Genomic DNA, 16194 nt, shown 5'->3' with positions numbered 1-16194 from the left:
TGTGAAGAATTTTGATGGAACCTTGGTAAGGATTGCATTGAATCTATAAATTGCCTTTGGTAGAATGGCCATTTTTACTATGTTGATACTCCCAATCCAGGAGCAAGGGAGATTCTTCCATTTTCTGGTGTCCTCTTCAATTTCTTTCTTCAATGCCTTAAAGTTCTTGTCAAATAGATCTTTCACTTCCTTGGTTAGAGTTACCCCAATATATTTTATGCAGTTTGTGGCTATCATGAACGGTGATGATTATCTTATTTCCCTCTATGCTTCCATATCCTTTCTGTATAAGAGGGCGACTGATTTTTTGGAGTTGATCTTATATCCTGCCACATTAATAAAGGTGTTTATCAGATGTAGGATTTCTTTGGTGGAGTTTTTGGGGTCGTTTATGTACACTATCATATCATCTGCAAATAACGCAAGTGTAACTTCTTCCTTTCCAATTCGAATCCCCTTGATCCCCTTATGTTGTCTTATTGCTATTGCTAAAACTTCAAGCACTATATTGAAGAGGTATGGAGACAGTGGACAGCCTTGGCATGTTCCTGATTTTAGTTGGATGGCTTTAAGTTTCTCTCCGTTTAATTTGATGTTAGCTGATGCTGAGAAAGCATTTGACAAAATTCAACATCCCTTTATGATAAAAGTCTTGGAGAGATTAGGGATACAAGGGTCATACCTAAATTTAATTAAAGCTATATACAGCAAGCCAACAGCTAACATCAAATTAAACGGAGAGAAACTTAAAGCCATCCAACTACAATCAGGAACACGCCAAGGCTGTCCACTCTCTCCATACCTCTTCAATATAGTTCTCGAAGTTTTAGCAATAGCAATAAGACAACATAAGGGGATAAAGGGTGATTCAAATTTGAAAGGAAGAAGTTAAACTTGCATTATTTGCAGATGATATGATAGTGTACATGAGCGACCCCAAAAACTCCACCAAAGAACTCCTACAGCTGATAAACGCCTTTAGTAATGTGGCAGGATACAAGATCAACTCCAAAAAATCAGTCGCCCTCTTATACACAAAGGATATGGAAGCAGAGAGGGAAATAAGAGAATCATCACCTTTCACGATAGCCACAAAAAGCATAAAATATCTTGGGGTAACTCTAACCAAGGAAGTGAAAGATCTATTTGACAAGAACTTTAAGGCATTGAAGAAAGAAATTGAAGAGGATACCAGAAAATGGAAGGATCTCCCTTGCTCCTGGATTGGGAGGATCAACATAGTAAAAATGGCAATTCTACCAAGGACAATTTATAGATTCAATGCAATCCCCATTAAAATCCCATCAAAATTCTTCACAGATCTTGAAAGGACAATAATCAACTTTATATGGAGAAACAAAAAACCCAGGATAGCCAAAACAATCTTATATAATAAAGGAACTTCTGGAGGCATTACCATCCCTGACTTCAAACTCTATTACAGAGCTACAGTAATGAAAACAGCGTGGTACTGGCATAAAAACAGAGCAGTCGACCAATGGAATCGTATAGAAGACCCGGATTTTAACCCACAAACCTATGAACAACTAATTTTCGATAAAGGAGCTAAAAGTATACAATGGAAGAAAGAAAGCATCTTCAACAAATGGTGCTGGCACAATTGGATGTCAACCTGTACAAGAATGAAAATAGAACCATATCTATCACCATGCACAAAACTCAAGTCCAAATGGATCAAAGACCTCAATATCAATCTGAACACACTGAACCTGATAGAAGAGAAAATGGGAAGTACCCTACATCATATGGGCACAGGAGATCGCTTCCTATGTATAACCCCAGCAGCACAGACATTAAGGCAACATTGAATAAATGGGACCTCCTGAAACTGAGAAGCTTCTGTAAAGCAAAGGACACTGTCATTAAGACAAAAAGGCAGCCTACTGACTGGGAGAAGATCTTCACCAACCCCGCTACAGACAAAGGTCTGATCTCCAAAATATATAAAGAACTCAAGAAACTAGACTTTAAAAGGATAATTAACCCAATTAAAAAATGGGGCACTGAACTGAACAGAGAATTCTCAACAGAAGAAGTTAAAATGGCCAAAAGATACTTAAGGTCATGCTCAACCTCCTTAGAGATCAGAGAAATGCAAATCAAAACAACTTTGAGATATCATCTTACACCTGTCAGAATGGCTAAAATCAAAAACACCAAGGATAGCCTTTGCTGGAGAGGTTGTGGAGAAAGGGGTACCCTCTTCCATTGCTGGTGGGACTGCAAACTTGTGCAACCACTTTGGAAATCAGTGTGGCGGTTTCTCAGAAAAATTGGGATCAACCTACCCCTGGACCCAGCAATACCACTCTTGGGAATATACCCAAGAGATGCCCTAGCATATGACAAAAGCATTTGTCCAACTATGTTCATAGCAGCATTATTTGTAATAGCCAGAACCTGGAAGCAACCTAGATGTCCTTCAATGGAAGAATGGATGAAGAAAGTGTGGAATATATATACATTAGAGTACTACTCTGCGGTAAAAAACAATGACTTCTCGAATTTTGCATGCAAATGAATGGAAATAGAAAATACGATCCTGAGTGAGGTAACCCAGACCCAAAAAGAAGATTATGGGATGTACTCACTCATAATTGGTTTCTAGCCATGGATAGAGGCCACTGAGTCTATAATTTGTGATCCTAAAGAAGCTAAACAAGAGGGTAAACCCAAAGAAAAACATATAGATATCCTCCCAGCTATGGGAAATAGACAAGATTGATGGGAAAAAAATGGTAATCTTGGGGGGTGGGGTGGGATGGGGATGAGGGGAGATGGGGAGAGAAAAGTGTGAAGGAGAGGATGAGGGCAACTGGGGGAATCGGGGTGATTGGGGGTAAAGGAAGGTTGGATGGGGGAGCAGGGAAACTCATACCTTAGTTAAGGGAGCCACCTAAGGGTTGGCAAGAGACTTGAACCCGGAATGGCTACCAGAAGCCCAGGGCAATGTCCCCAGTTAGTTCATTGGGGCACCTGAGGATAGGGAACCTGAAATGAACCTATCCTATAATCATACTGATGAATATCTTGCATATCGCCATAGAACCTTCATCTAGCGATGGATGGAGATAGAGACAGAGACCCACACTGGAGCACCGGACTGAGCTCCCAAGGTTATAATGAGGAGCAGAAGGAGAGAGAACATGAACAAGGAAGTCAGGACCATGAGGGGTGCACCCAACCACTGAGACAGTGGGGCCGATCTATTGGGAGCTCACCAAGGCCAGCTGGACTGCTACTGAGAAAAACATGGGATAAAACCGGACTCTCTGAATGTGGTGGACAATGAGAGCTGACGAGAGGCCAAGGAGAATGGCACAGGAACTTTCATCTGGCGATGGATCGAGAGAGAGACAGAGACCCAATTTGGATCAACCGTCTGAGCTCTTAAGGTCCAAATGAGGAACAGAAGGAGGGAGAACATGAGCAAGGATATCAGGACCATGAGGCGTGCACCCACCCACTGTGACAGTGGAACTGATCTATTGGGAGCTCTCCAAGGCCAGCTGGACTGGGACTGAATAAGCATGGGTTGAAACTGGACTCTCTGAACAAGGCGGACAATGAAGGCTGATGAGAAGCCAAGGACATTGGCACTAGGTTTCGATCCTAATACATGAACTGGCTTTGTGGGAGCGTAGCCTGTTTGGATGCTCACCTTCCTGGACCTAGATAGAAGTGGGAGGAACTTGGTCTTCCTGTAGAGCAGGGAATTTGGACTGCTCTTCAGTATCGAGAGGGAGGGGGAGTGGACTAGGGGGAGGAGAAGTGGAGTGGGGATAGGGGGAGGGGAGCGGGGGGAGGGGGCAATATGTGGGAGGAGGGGGAGGGAAATGGGAAATGGGGAGCAGTTGGAAATTTTAAGTAAAAAAGAAAAAAAATAAAGTAATATGTGCAAAATAAAAAAAAAGATTTTAATCTCTGACTTTCATACCTAGAGTTAATTTGAAAAGCAAATATTCATAGATTAAAGTAAATATAAAGATAATTGTAGTAAACAGTAGCATTACTTTATACAATATGCATAAAGAACAAACAAACATTGAGAAATTCAACAGCAAAATGTGTTTTCTTTGTAATCGAACATACAGCAAAAGAATACATAAAGAGGTGGTTTGGATTAGATACAAATCATTGAGCCACTTTTGGTGTTTTTTTTTTGTTTTGTTTTGTTTTCAAAAAACCCTTCAGATCTATAGAAAATGTAAAGGAAATATTGCAGTTTTAACTAATTTACATTTGAGTTTAAATTGGGATTCACATAAAACTGGTTCAATAGGGTTACTTCATTTGAAATTAATATTTTATAAAAATCATTGGTTATATACAGTAAAATTTAAGATTTAAGGTAATTGAGATAAAAATTTCTCTAATGTTATCACAGCCTATAAAACATTCTTAACATCAATTCAAATATAGTTTTAAATTAAAAAATGATTAAAATGTATCTGTTGACTTGAATCTGTTAGAAAAAGTTGACATTGCTTTACCATAGAGAGATTAAAATAAAATTTTCAGAAGTATGTATTTCATATCCTAATGAATAAATCTGTAGCCTAGGGAACCAAAATCTATTTCATGTTTAATAAAATTATTAAACATAAATAAACACAATATATTGCATGTCATTAGAATACCTAAGTATTATATTATGCATTACGTTCAGTTTGAAATATTGTAATGTTACTAATTTGTAATTATTAATCATATTGCATTTTATTAGTAGAACATATTTAAAGCACAAAGTTCTCTAAAGAGAAACATTTCATATTTTATACTTCCAGTAACACTTTTTTTCTTTGGATCGCCAAAAGATGGCCTCACATTATTTTTATGCATTGGGCTCTTCAAGCTGTCTACCTGGTCCTTCCTAGAGCCATCAAACTAAACTGTAACCTAAAGCATAGTGCTGTTACCCCATGTATATCTGTGACCAGAAGAAAAAAAGGAAAAAAATCTGTGAATCTAAAATTGCTTTATATGCATAGTTGCAGACATTATTGGGATGTTATAGATTCTTTAAAGCTTCCTATATTAAGTTTGCTTTTAATTTTTCTGGGGTCAGCTACATTCTTTGCTATGAAATGATTACTTTATTTAATGCATTTTGTCATGGAGTATATTTACTATGGAATTATGACTACAAACATTTCTTCTTAACACCTTGTGTACCTTTGTTACCTCTTTATTTTTTGCTTTTTCTATTACTTTGTGGATTCATCAATGATGTACCTTTTTTCTTGTTTGAGAACTATTCTCTTGCCTGAAACTTATTACACTATTCCTACTTCAGTCTCCTGAATGCTAGTATTATTAGACACAAGTTGCTATGTCTAGCTCCAATTCATCACTGTGTTATATGTGTATTGTCCTTATTTTAACTTGCTCTCTGATTTCTTTCTTCATTTAATGTTTTTAATTTTTTATTCAATAGGCATATATCTGTGTCTCTATGTATATATTTTTGTATTTACATTTTATGAGTTACTTATTTAAAGACAATTTTATCATGTCATTGGTTCTTGACATGTGAGCCTTATCTGATACCATTTAAGATATGAGAGAAAAATCAGTAAAGTTACTAGCTCCCTGCTGCCATTTTCATTTCCCTTTTTTTATTCTTAGACCATCTAATATAAACACTCAGGTCTTATAAAGTTACTAATTATATATGTCCATTATTGATTCTCAAAGAAAGGTGCTTTGCACCATGTTCCTGATACAGAAAATTTCAAGTCTAGGGAGGTACATTGACAGAAGTTTATTTCTCAGCTAAGTACTAAGGCATTAAAGTGCATTGTATGGTGACACACAATCCTAGCTCAGGTCTCTCCTTACAAGGCTGTAGTGTCATTTGTTCAGTACCATGACCTCACAGGTTTAATTTTTTCTTAATTGTTTCACAAAGGAAAACCTTTAAATACCACAAATATATTAAATTTCTATCCTATCAATAGAGATTAAATTTTAACATGACTTTTGATGACTGCAGCATATCCTCTTTAGCCTGTCTAGCATTAACTCATAAGGTGGTATTTTAAATTTTTAATGGTTATCATTTGTTTTGTTGAAGATAACTATTCATTTACTAGGGATATCATAATGAAGCATTATAATGCATAAAGGATGGTTGAAATAAACATTGATTTTCTACTTGTAGTTTCATAAGCTAGAAATAAAAATTCTGGCTGTTATCAATTCCTTCTTTGACTTTCTCCTTGCCTCTAGTGTTGCTGGCAATTCTTGCTGTAATGGTTCATTTCATATGTCACCTTGAATGGGTTAAGTAGTGCTTGGTTAGTAAAACATTAACTCTAGATGTGCATGAGAATGTACATAGAGCCCTGTGCTAAAAAGTTAAAATCTTTCATTTTCAGTTATATGGAAAGGCATCAAAGCATCAATTTAGGACATTAGAATAACAAATATCAATGAAATGTGAATTCTTTCATGTTCTGGCAAGTAGTTTGGATATCTATTTTTCTTAATCTTGAATTTTGCAACTCCTGATACTTGGATATTCAGAAATTCCAATTTATGCTATGGAAGTATCTTAACTCCAAATTGTCCAATCTCCTTTCCATGTCTTTTAATATGGACTTAATTGTCTCATGAGCTTTCCAGTTGTTTCCTTTATAGGCAGCATATCATGGGACTTTGAGAATTACAAGAGATCATAATCCAATCCTAACAATAAATATCTTGTATATTTGTATACCTATCCAATTACTTTGTTTCTCTGAAGAAAACTAATTCTTCTGTCTTATTGAGAAATCTAGCTTGTCTCTAGTTAAAGATATTGTAATGACATTAGTTGTACTGAATTTGACCTGCAATATTTTTTAGTCTTCATTCTAATTTATTTATATTTAAAAGACTGTAGTTTCAAAAACAGACAATATTTTTAGATACCAAGGTTTATAATTTCATATTATTTGGAAAGTTACTACTTTACCAATAATGATAGACATATTAGAGCTTTTTGAAAGAATTTTTAGCATAATATAATTTAAATTCTTCCATGTGTAAAACTATATCTCTGAGGGTTCAATTCCAGAAACATGCCAGTTCAGGTTAAAAAATTTGTTTTATTTTTTCATATGTTGCATTAAAATGTCTTTATTGTTGTTTTTGTTTTTATTACTGCAGAAATTGAAGTCTGATGCCCATATTGTGTTTTATTTGAGTTATTTTAGTTTTCTATTTATGTGGAAGTTGAAACAGTTCTTAAGAATTAGAGTTAACAATATCCAGTCCATTTGTATTTTTTGCAAGATTAGAGAAAATAATCTATTATCTATCTTATGTTGGTGAGTCTGAAGTTTTATACCTAATTTTATTTCTGTTGTGACTAAAGAAAACTATAAGTTTAACTATGTATTTTTCAGCTCCATCAGAGACCCCAGAAGGGTGAAAATGTCACCTAATGTCAGACATCAGGTTGTCTGGACAGTCACCCAAAGTTCCTCTTTAATGTTGGAGCATCCACCTCTGACCTACAGACATAGCGTATCTGACAGACTTTCCTGTGAAGCAGGGAATTCTGAAGAACTGTCCTATCTTGGTCTTGGCAAAGTTTAGCAGTCGCCTTTCTTGTATCCTGATGGTCCTTTTTGGACAGTAACTGTTACCAATGGAGGCAAGGGTGTTGATGTGGGAGCGGCGGGGCTGCGTCCCCGGCACCCGGCCGCCCCGCATGGCTAGCTTATGCCCCGAAATAATTACACAGAAACTGTATTCTTTTAAACACTGCCTGGCCCATTAGTTCCGGCCTCTTATTGGCTAGCTCTTACATATTGATCTAACCCATTTCTAATATTCTGTGTAGTACCACGAGCTGGCTTACCAGGGAGGATCTTAACCTGCGTCTGTCTGGAATGGGAGAATCATGGCGACCCCTCACTTGGCTCCTTTCTCCCAGCATCCTGTCTGTTTACTCCACCCACCTAAGGGCTGGCCTATAAATGGGCCTAGGCAGTTTCTTTATTATTTAACCAATGACCTTCCTCCATCACAAGGGCAGTTCCTTTACCCACATGGCTAGCTTTTGCCATAAAGAAAACAAGCTGCATATGGAGTTTCTTTGATGCCTATTATCTCTGAAGTAGATTGGTGCTGCCAGGAGCAGATGTGTTTCACTATCATAAAAAGCCTTAGGTTATTAAACATATTAAGTGCCATATCCTATAGGCCTTTGAAGTGTTTGAACACCATCTCTCTATCTAAATATATTTGTTTGTGGTCTTGAAAACAAACTATCTATATATTTTATATCTAAAATGACTAAGTTTAACTATTATAGATTACTATTGATCTGTATTTTTAATTATACATGACATTTTTAAATGAGTTACATAAGCATAATACTCCAAAGAGCAGAAATATACATATAGTCTAACAAAATTAACTAAATTTGTATCAATATATAAGTCCATAACAATGTAAACTGTTAAAGACTAGAATTTGCTTTCTTGGTTTAAAAGTAGATTTGATAATCTACCCTTTTATCCTATCATTTCTATGTCCCCCCTTTTTCTTTTCAGTCTCTCATTTACCATAGAAATAAAAGTATGACCTCTTCTCCAAAGAAATACACCTTTTAACTTAAATTTTGAAGTCAAGATGTTCTTAAAATACATATGTTGGTTTAATCCAGTAGTTTCCACAATCCAATGTCTCTTAGCAGCCAAAAAATTTAAAGACAATACATTAACTTACAGGATCCAGCTCTTTGCATGTTTTCCATCTTTACCTGGATTATTATATTTTTATATTACTGTAATTTGTAAAGATTTTATTATCTTAACACTATATTTTTAAATCTGACTGTATATAGTCTTTCTCTTCTCTCAAGTCTATGCATAGTTTTTAAACACACTGTAAACCACGTAGAGGCTCTTTTTGTCTTTATCTGTCTTTACTGTGCATCTGTAACCATTTCTGTCTGTATGAGAGAAAAAAAAAGAAACCAGCTGTATAACTTAAATCATGGCATGTTGGCAGTTGGCTCCTAACCCTTGGTTCCCAGAGAGGCTAGTCTTATGGTGGAGGTATGTCTACTGGCAACTCTGGGAACCAAGTTTGCTACCCCGACTCTGGGAATTTTCTGTGTCCACCCCACCACTGAGTAGCATGTCATCTGTAGTTCATAAATACGATATAAGTGTTTGGTAATAGGGCCTCTTAAAAGAGTTATCCATTTTGGCCACTAGCACTGAGCCAGGAAGCTATCTCTCAAAGAAGCCACGCCTCTGCTCATCACCAGAAAACAGAACCCACCCAAGAGTTTGCGGCTACCAAGGAGCCATGCTTAACACTGTTCTTGTGTGCCTAGGTTCCCCTTTTTAAGCTTTTGTTCCAAGGTTTTACTTGGAAATTATGGCCCCATGTTGGAACACTGTATGTAGGCAGAGTGAGAGAATTGCCAGGAAATACAAAAAAGACCAATATGGGCACACTGCACTAAAAATAGTTACCAGGCCACGTGGCAATGTATAGATAGAAATATGGGTTAATTTATGTGTATATGAGTTAATTAGTAGCAAGCCTAGGTTATCCACTGAGCATTTATAAATAATAAATGCCAGGTTGGAGAGAAACACCCAAGTACAAGTGTAAACAATGCAGTCAGTGGCACTTAGGTAATTACTAGAGATAGGTTTTCTTTTCAGAGCTGAGGACCATAGCTAAGGTCTTGTATTTGCTAGAAAAAAAATGCTTTTAACAACTAAGTTAAAACCTTAACTCCAGAGAGACTCTTGAAGTGAATTTATGACCAGGCTATTGAGGACAAAGATTATTTTTGAATCCAGGTTCTTATTTTACTTGAGAATATACTCTCAGAATCACTGATACCAAGGACTACCAAGTTAAGGATGAATATATAAAACCAAATATGGGTGTGGGAAGATGGCTCTGGGAAAGAGCTCTTGCTCTCCAAGCATAAGAACCTGAGTGAGAATACTCTCAGCACACTCAAAGAAGCAGGGCATAGCTGTGTGTAGCTGTAACCTGGGCATTGGAGGATGTGACAAGTGAATCAAGAGAGCTCTGTGGGCAACTACCCTAACCAAACTGTTGAACATCCAGTACAGTGAGAGACTCTGCCTCAAGAAAACAAGGAGGATAGCTGTGGCACTGTCTCAAGGCAATAAGGCAGAGAGTTTAATTTTGCCATGCCTTATGACTTATATATGGTGCCTTCAGCAATGGAAGTTTAATATCAAGTTCAGAAGGGTAACCAAGAACAATGTCCATATTCTGTATTGCTTATTGGACCTCACTGACCAATCTCAAGGAAAGCACCTCACACTTGGAACTGGCATTAGATAGTTCATAATACCTGGTGTCTTAGGGTTTCTATTATTGTGAAAAAATATGACGAAAATTCAGGTCGAGAAAGATAGGGCTTATTTGGCTTACACATCCATATTGCTGTTCATCATCAAAGAAAATCAGAAAAGGATTCAAACAAGACAGGATCCTGGAGGCAGGAGCTGATGCAGAGGTCATGGATGGGTACTGCTTACTGGCTTGTTCCTCAAGGCTTGTTCAGCCTACTTTCATATAGAACCCAGGACCACCATATAGCCCAGGGATGGTCCCACCCACAATGAACTGTGCCCTCCCACATCAGTCGGTAATAAATAAAACACTCTACAGGTGAATCTTTTAGTGGCATATCCTTCATTGGGGTTTCTTCCTCTCAGATGACTATAGGTTCTATCAAATTAAAATAAATGTATTATTCCTTTGAAAAGGGTAATTTTATTAAAACTCTTGATTGATTTTATATATGAGTGTGTGCTTATGTATGTACATGTATATACAGCAATGATATATTACACACACACACACATATATATATATATATATATTCAGGAAACTTAAATGATAACATGTTTCCAAATGACTCTTTTAAAGGTCTTTAATGCTACTATCATTTTCTGCCTGTTATGATATATTTGATCACATTGTGACAGTCTGAGACACTTAATAAAACTAACCTTGAATCAAGGGGTGAAGTCAATGATGAGCTAGCTGACCATAATTAGCCATAGAGGCTTTGGAGGACAGTGTGATAGAGAGGCACAGAAAGGATTAGGCAGGTACTTAGAAAGATTCATGGGCCTTTTAGGTCTGGGAAGTATGGACAGAGGCATAGATGATTGCTCCTCTGCTGTTTTCTTTATCTATCAGATTTCTTCCCCAATATCTAACTGATTACTGAGATTTTATTGATAATAGTATAATTTAGATAATTGCTTTATCTGGAAGCCAACATGGGGCTTCTGCTGTTCTTTACAGGCATATATAAGGCAAATGGTCTTTTTGTAGTCCCAATTCACTTAAAAATTAAAGCTGGCTTTGGAGTTGGAGCACAGCTCTCTCCTTCTCTAAACCCAAGCATGCTTGTTAAAGGTAAATCCAAAATCTCTGTCTCGTGTTAGAAGAGCCACCTGATATGGGACAGAAGAAAACCAAAATTTTATTGCCACTAATCTCACAATCTTTTGGTTTTATTTTGACTCTTTAAAACTTTTCTTGAGTTATAAATATCTCAAAATTTATAAAATTATTATATATCTATCTATATATAAACTTTCTGTCATGATATTAATGGTCATATAGAGTATAATTGTTTCTAGAAATAAGCCTCATCTAGCTTCCTGTACATGATTTTGGACTTGAGTCTAAAGCAGGTCACTAGGAACTAAGTTTGTGTTACCTCGGATGTATTTATCAGATTGTGGTCTTGTAACCTCTAGAAGACCTGCTGCATATGACATTTAAAATGTTTAAGTTTTCTGCAGTGAACTGTGGTCATTCCTAACAGCAGCCTGAGGTATCCAAGGAGGTTATGGGACCCTGCAATGGCGAATCCACCTAGACTGGTAATAATACCACCAAGCTGACAAACAACACCCCCAAATCAGCTTTGGACTATAAAAACTGCTCAAGACAATTTCGAAGCAATTAGCTAAGATGATCCAGCCCCACAAACTACTCCAGCCAGAACTTGAAATAAGCCCTGTGCTTTCCAATCACACCAAGACTGGACAACAACTAGCCCTCCTAGGATCTGACCATTATCTCAATTTTCTCAGGGTCTCCTAAAGATGCCATTGCTCCCAGACAGTGGGAAGTAATTTTAAGAGCATCATGCTCACATTACCAAGAAGAGGGTGGATGATTTGGGTTATTTGGTGGATTGTGGATGTTTCTCATCATTTGAGGGTATGGTTGCATTTTGGAATTGGTCATGGTCAAGTTGGAAAGTAAGCAAAGGAGGTTAAATTCAGGGTTTTTTTTTTTACTGAAAAGATTAAAAGGGGGGATATAAGAATGGTAGGATAGAAGGGTAGATTACTGAATCTACTTGTAAATCGAAAAGCAACTAGTAATCTCAAATATTTTACATTGGTATGGATATTTGTATGTGGATACAAACTTAAGGTTAATTTTTGTTAGAACATATTGTGTATGTGTTCTTACTCTTATTTAAGGGCTTTTGTATGTTGATACAAATCTAAGGTTATTTTTGTCAGAACATACTGTATATATATTTCTACTTTTGAGGTATTGTACCTATGCAACTCATTACCAATGTAATGTAGAGTTCTAGTCTTTGAAAGCTATTATCTCACACTATTTATGATAATTAAGAAATACAGGTTAGAAGTTAGTCATCTATAACAGTCAAATTTGTAGTCATGTTAGGTATGTTTTCAAGGTCAAACGGAGACATATTTTAGATATAAACACTTCAAAGGCATACAGAATATGGCATTTAAGATAGCTTAAGCCTTTTCATGATAGTGAGATATGCCTGTTCCTCGCAGCAAAAATCTACTTCAGAGAAGATGATGGGCATCAAAGAATATCCATATGGGATTTGCTTCAAATGTGGCAACACTAGCCACTGGACAAGAAACTGCCCTTGCCTCAACTGCTGACTGTATGCTGTCCAAATTGGACAAGAAGGACACAAAAGAAGGTGACTGCTGAGCCTTGCCAAGACAAGGTAGGATATTCCTTCAAAATTCTTGCTTCACAGTAAAGTCTGTCAGATATTCTGGACCTGTAAGCTAAAGATGGATAGCCCAATGTTGCAGAGGAATTTTGAGTGAATGTCCAGGCAACCAGATGACTCTGTCATTTCTGTAGATTTGGAAGTTGTTTGCTCTGTGCTTCCTGTTTACTCAGGTAATATTTTATCCTTCTTGGGTGTCTGATAGTTTTGAAAACTAGATAGTTACACTGTTTTCTTTGTTACCAAATTAAGAAAATAAATTTCAAAAGAGATGTAAGCTTTATAAGGTTAAGAGACATAAATGCTTATTTGTCTAGCAAAATGTTTTAAGGTCCAAAAAGATATTTTAAACTTGGTAATATAAGTTATGATAGAAAGTGGTTTAGGTCTAAAACTTTGAACTCATCAAGATAGGATAGATAGGCTGGGTGGTGGTAGCACACACCTTTAATCCCAGCACTCCGGAGGCAGAGGCAGGTGGATCTCTGTGAGTTCGAGGCCAGCCTGGTCTAGAAGAGCTAGCTCCAGGACAGGAACCAAAAGCTATGGAGAAAGCCTGTCTCAAAAATCAAAAAAAAAAAAAAGATAAGATAGATAATTTTAGGAGGAGAGTTCGCTTGTTCGTCCCAGCCACCAAGCTAGCATAGCCCTGAAATAACCACACCGAAACTGTATTAATTAAACCACTGCTTGGCCCATTAGCTCTAGCTTCTTATTGACTAACTCTTATATTAATTCAACCCATTTCAATTAATCTGATTATCACCACAAGATTGTGACTTACCTTACCAGCAAAGTTCCAGCACATCTATCTCTGGCAGCAGATCCATGGCATCTCTCTGACTATGGTTTCTTCCTCCCAGAATTCAATTCCGTCTTCCCTGACTACCTAAGATCTGCCCTATCAACAGGCCAAGGCAGTTCCTTTATTAACCAATGAAAGCAACATATAGACAGAAGTACCCCCTACACCATTTCCCCTTTTCTGTTTAAATATAAAGGAAGGCTTTTACTTTAACATAGTAAAAGTTCATATAACAAAATAGGTATCAAAATAAGAATTGCACTTACAATAATTATATCTACTTTATCTTTTATCATAACTAAGGAAAACTATAACTATCTATGTATTCTTCAACTCCCTTAAAGAGTCCAGAAGGATATGATATAACCTAATAAACAGGAAGTACATTGTAAGCAGTTTCCAAACTCTAGACATGACAGAGACATCTAGCTGCCTGGAGAGTTAACCAAAGTTCTTCTGTACCATTAAGGCATCTATCTTCAGTCCATAGGCCTATAATAGCCATCAGACTTTTCCATGAAGCAGGAAATTTCAAAGACAGTTCCACCTGTATTGGCAGTTCATCAGTCACGTTCTTCTGTGTCCTGCAGAACATCTGGCAGACTCTTTCATGTAGCAGGAACCCCAAAGGATCATCTTACCTTGAGGCAAGTTCAGCAGTCATTTCTCTGTGGATTTTTCATGTCCAGTTCAGCAGTCCAGGCAAGAGCGGTTTCTTGCCAAATGGTTAACCAACTCCATAAGCAGCCTCTTTGATGCCCATCTTCCTCTTGAGGTAGCTTGGTGCTGCCAGGAGCAGATGTGTATCACTGTCATGAAAAGTCTTAAGTTCTCAAATGCCATATTCTTAAGATCTCTGAAAGATTTGAAGAATACCTATCTAAGTAAAATATATCTCTATACATCTAGAAAACCTAACTAACATGACTACAGTTTTGACTATTATAGATGACTATCTACTAAGCTGTATTTCTTAATTATATATTACATTTTCAAGTGAGCTACAATCACAATACCTTATTCAAGATCAGAAATACATATACATATAACAAAATTGACCTGAAATTTGTATCAATAAAACAAAGATCCATACCAATGCAAATTATTCATATCTATATCATATCCCCATATAGATGTAAACAAACATTTATAGGTAATATTTGGGAATATGGGCATAGATTTGTCCATTCTGCTTTCTGCTGTTTGTGGGCACTGTTAATCAGGTCTTCATGGTGTACCCTGGGTGCTAGGTTCATCTCAGTCAGCAGTTTGGCAAAGTAATTTTTTGAGGATGCTCATTGTGACCTTTTAGGGGACGTGGTCTATCAAATCATATTGGTCTAGAAGCAATCCACAGGTACTCATCTTCTGTGAAAACAAAAGAAGAATTGTTTTTCCAAAGCAACATATCCTTAGACCCAAATTTGGAAGTCATGATACCTTTATAATATACATGCTGATTTAGATTAGCAGCCCATGCAATGAAATGTGTCTCTGTACTTAGCTCCTTCACAGTCAAAAAAATTCAAAGGAAACACAATAATATACATAATCCAGACTCTCTGTAAATTTTCTGTCTTTACATGGCATATTTTTCTTTACTTCCTTTAATCTATGATTATCTGTACTCTGTCTCTTTAAAGACTTTACCTTTTTTAAAGCATTAAGTTTATTTTATGACTCTCTGTACTGTTTTTCTTCTCTCTCCCAAGACTATGTACATTTATCCAACACTGTGAAACATTTAGAGTTCTTTTATGTCTGAATCTGTCCTATTGTGAATCTGTAATTGCTTACTGTCCAGGAGTGATTCTTAAAATACTAAGTGCTTCTTAAAAACTTCAGCTGCACCACTGTTAGGGATAATACAATACTGCCTGTTTGCCTGCCCAGTCTAAAACTTAAGCTATGCTATTACTATGATATATGTGGTACTTCCTGCTTGCTCTGCACAGTCCAGCATAGCAGAGCTCCTTGCACACCACCCCACTTCCAGGCACACAGCAGGTCCAAGTTGCTATCAAGCAAGCTGCAGCCATCTGCTCACAAACCCCATTCATATGCTCTGTCTCCCAAAAGAGCCAGAGGTGGTGCTGGCAGCATAGCCCAGAAAGCCGGCATTTTAAAACAGCCATGGCTTTTTTTCCTGCTACAGCTGAATCAGGAAAACCTCTCTCAAATGAGCTGCTGCACACCACCAGCAAACAGCTAGAAGCTGTGTTAAACTCTGTATTTTTTTTCTAGAATTCCTTTTCAAGCCCTCTCAGGTTTTGCATGGATTTGGTTGGCCACATGGGTGCCAATTTGTAGGAGGAGGGCCTGCTTGGTCATT

Source organism: Chionomys nivalis, chromosome X (genome assembly GCF_950005125.1).
Source record: "Chionomys nivalis chromosome X, mChiNiv1.1, whole genome shotgun sequence".
Lineage (NCBI taxonomy): Eukaryota > Metazoa > Chordata > Mammalia > Rodentia > Cricetidae > Chionomys > Chionomys nivalis.
Note: the sequence above shows the minus strand (reverse complement) of the source record.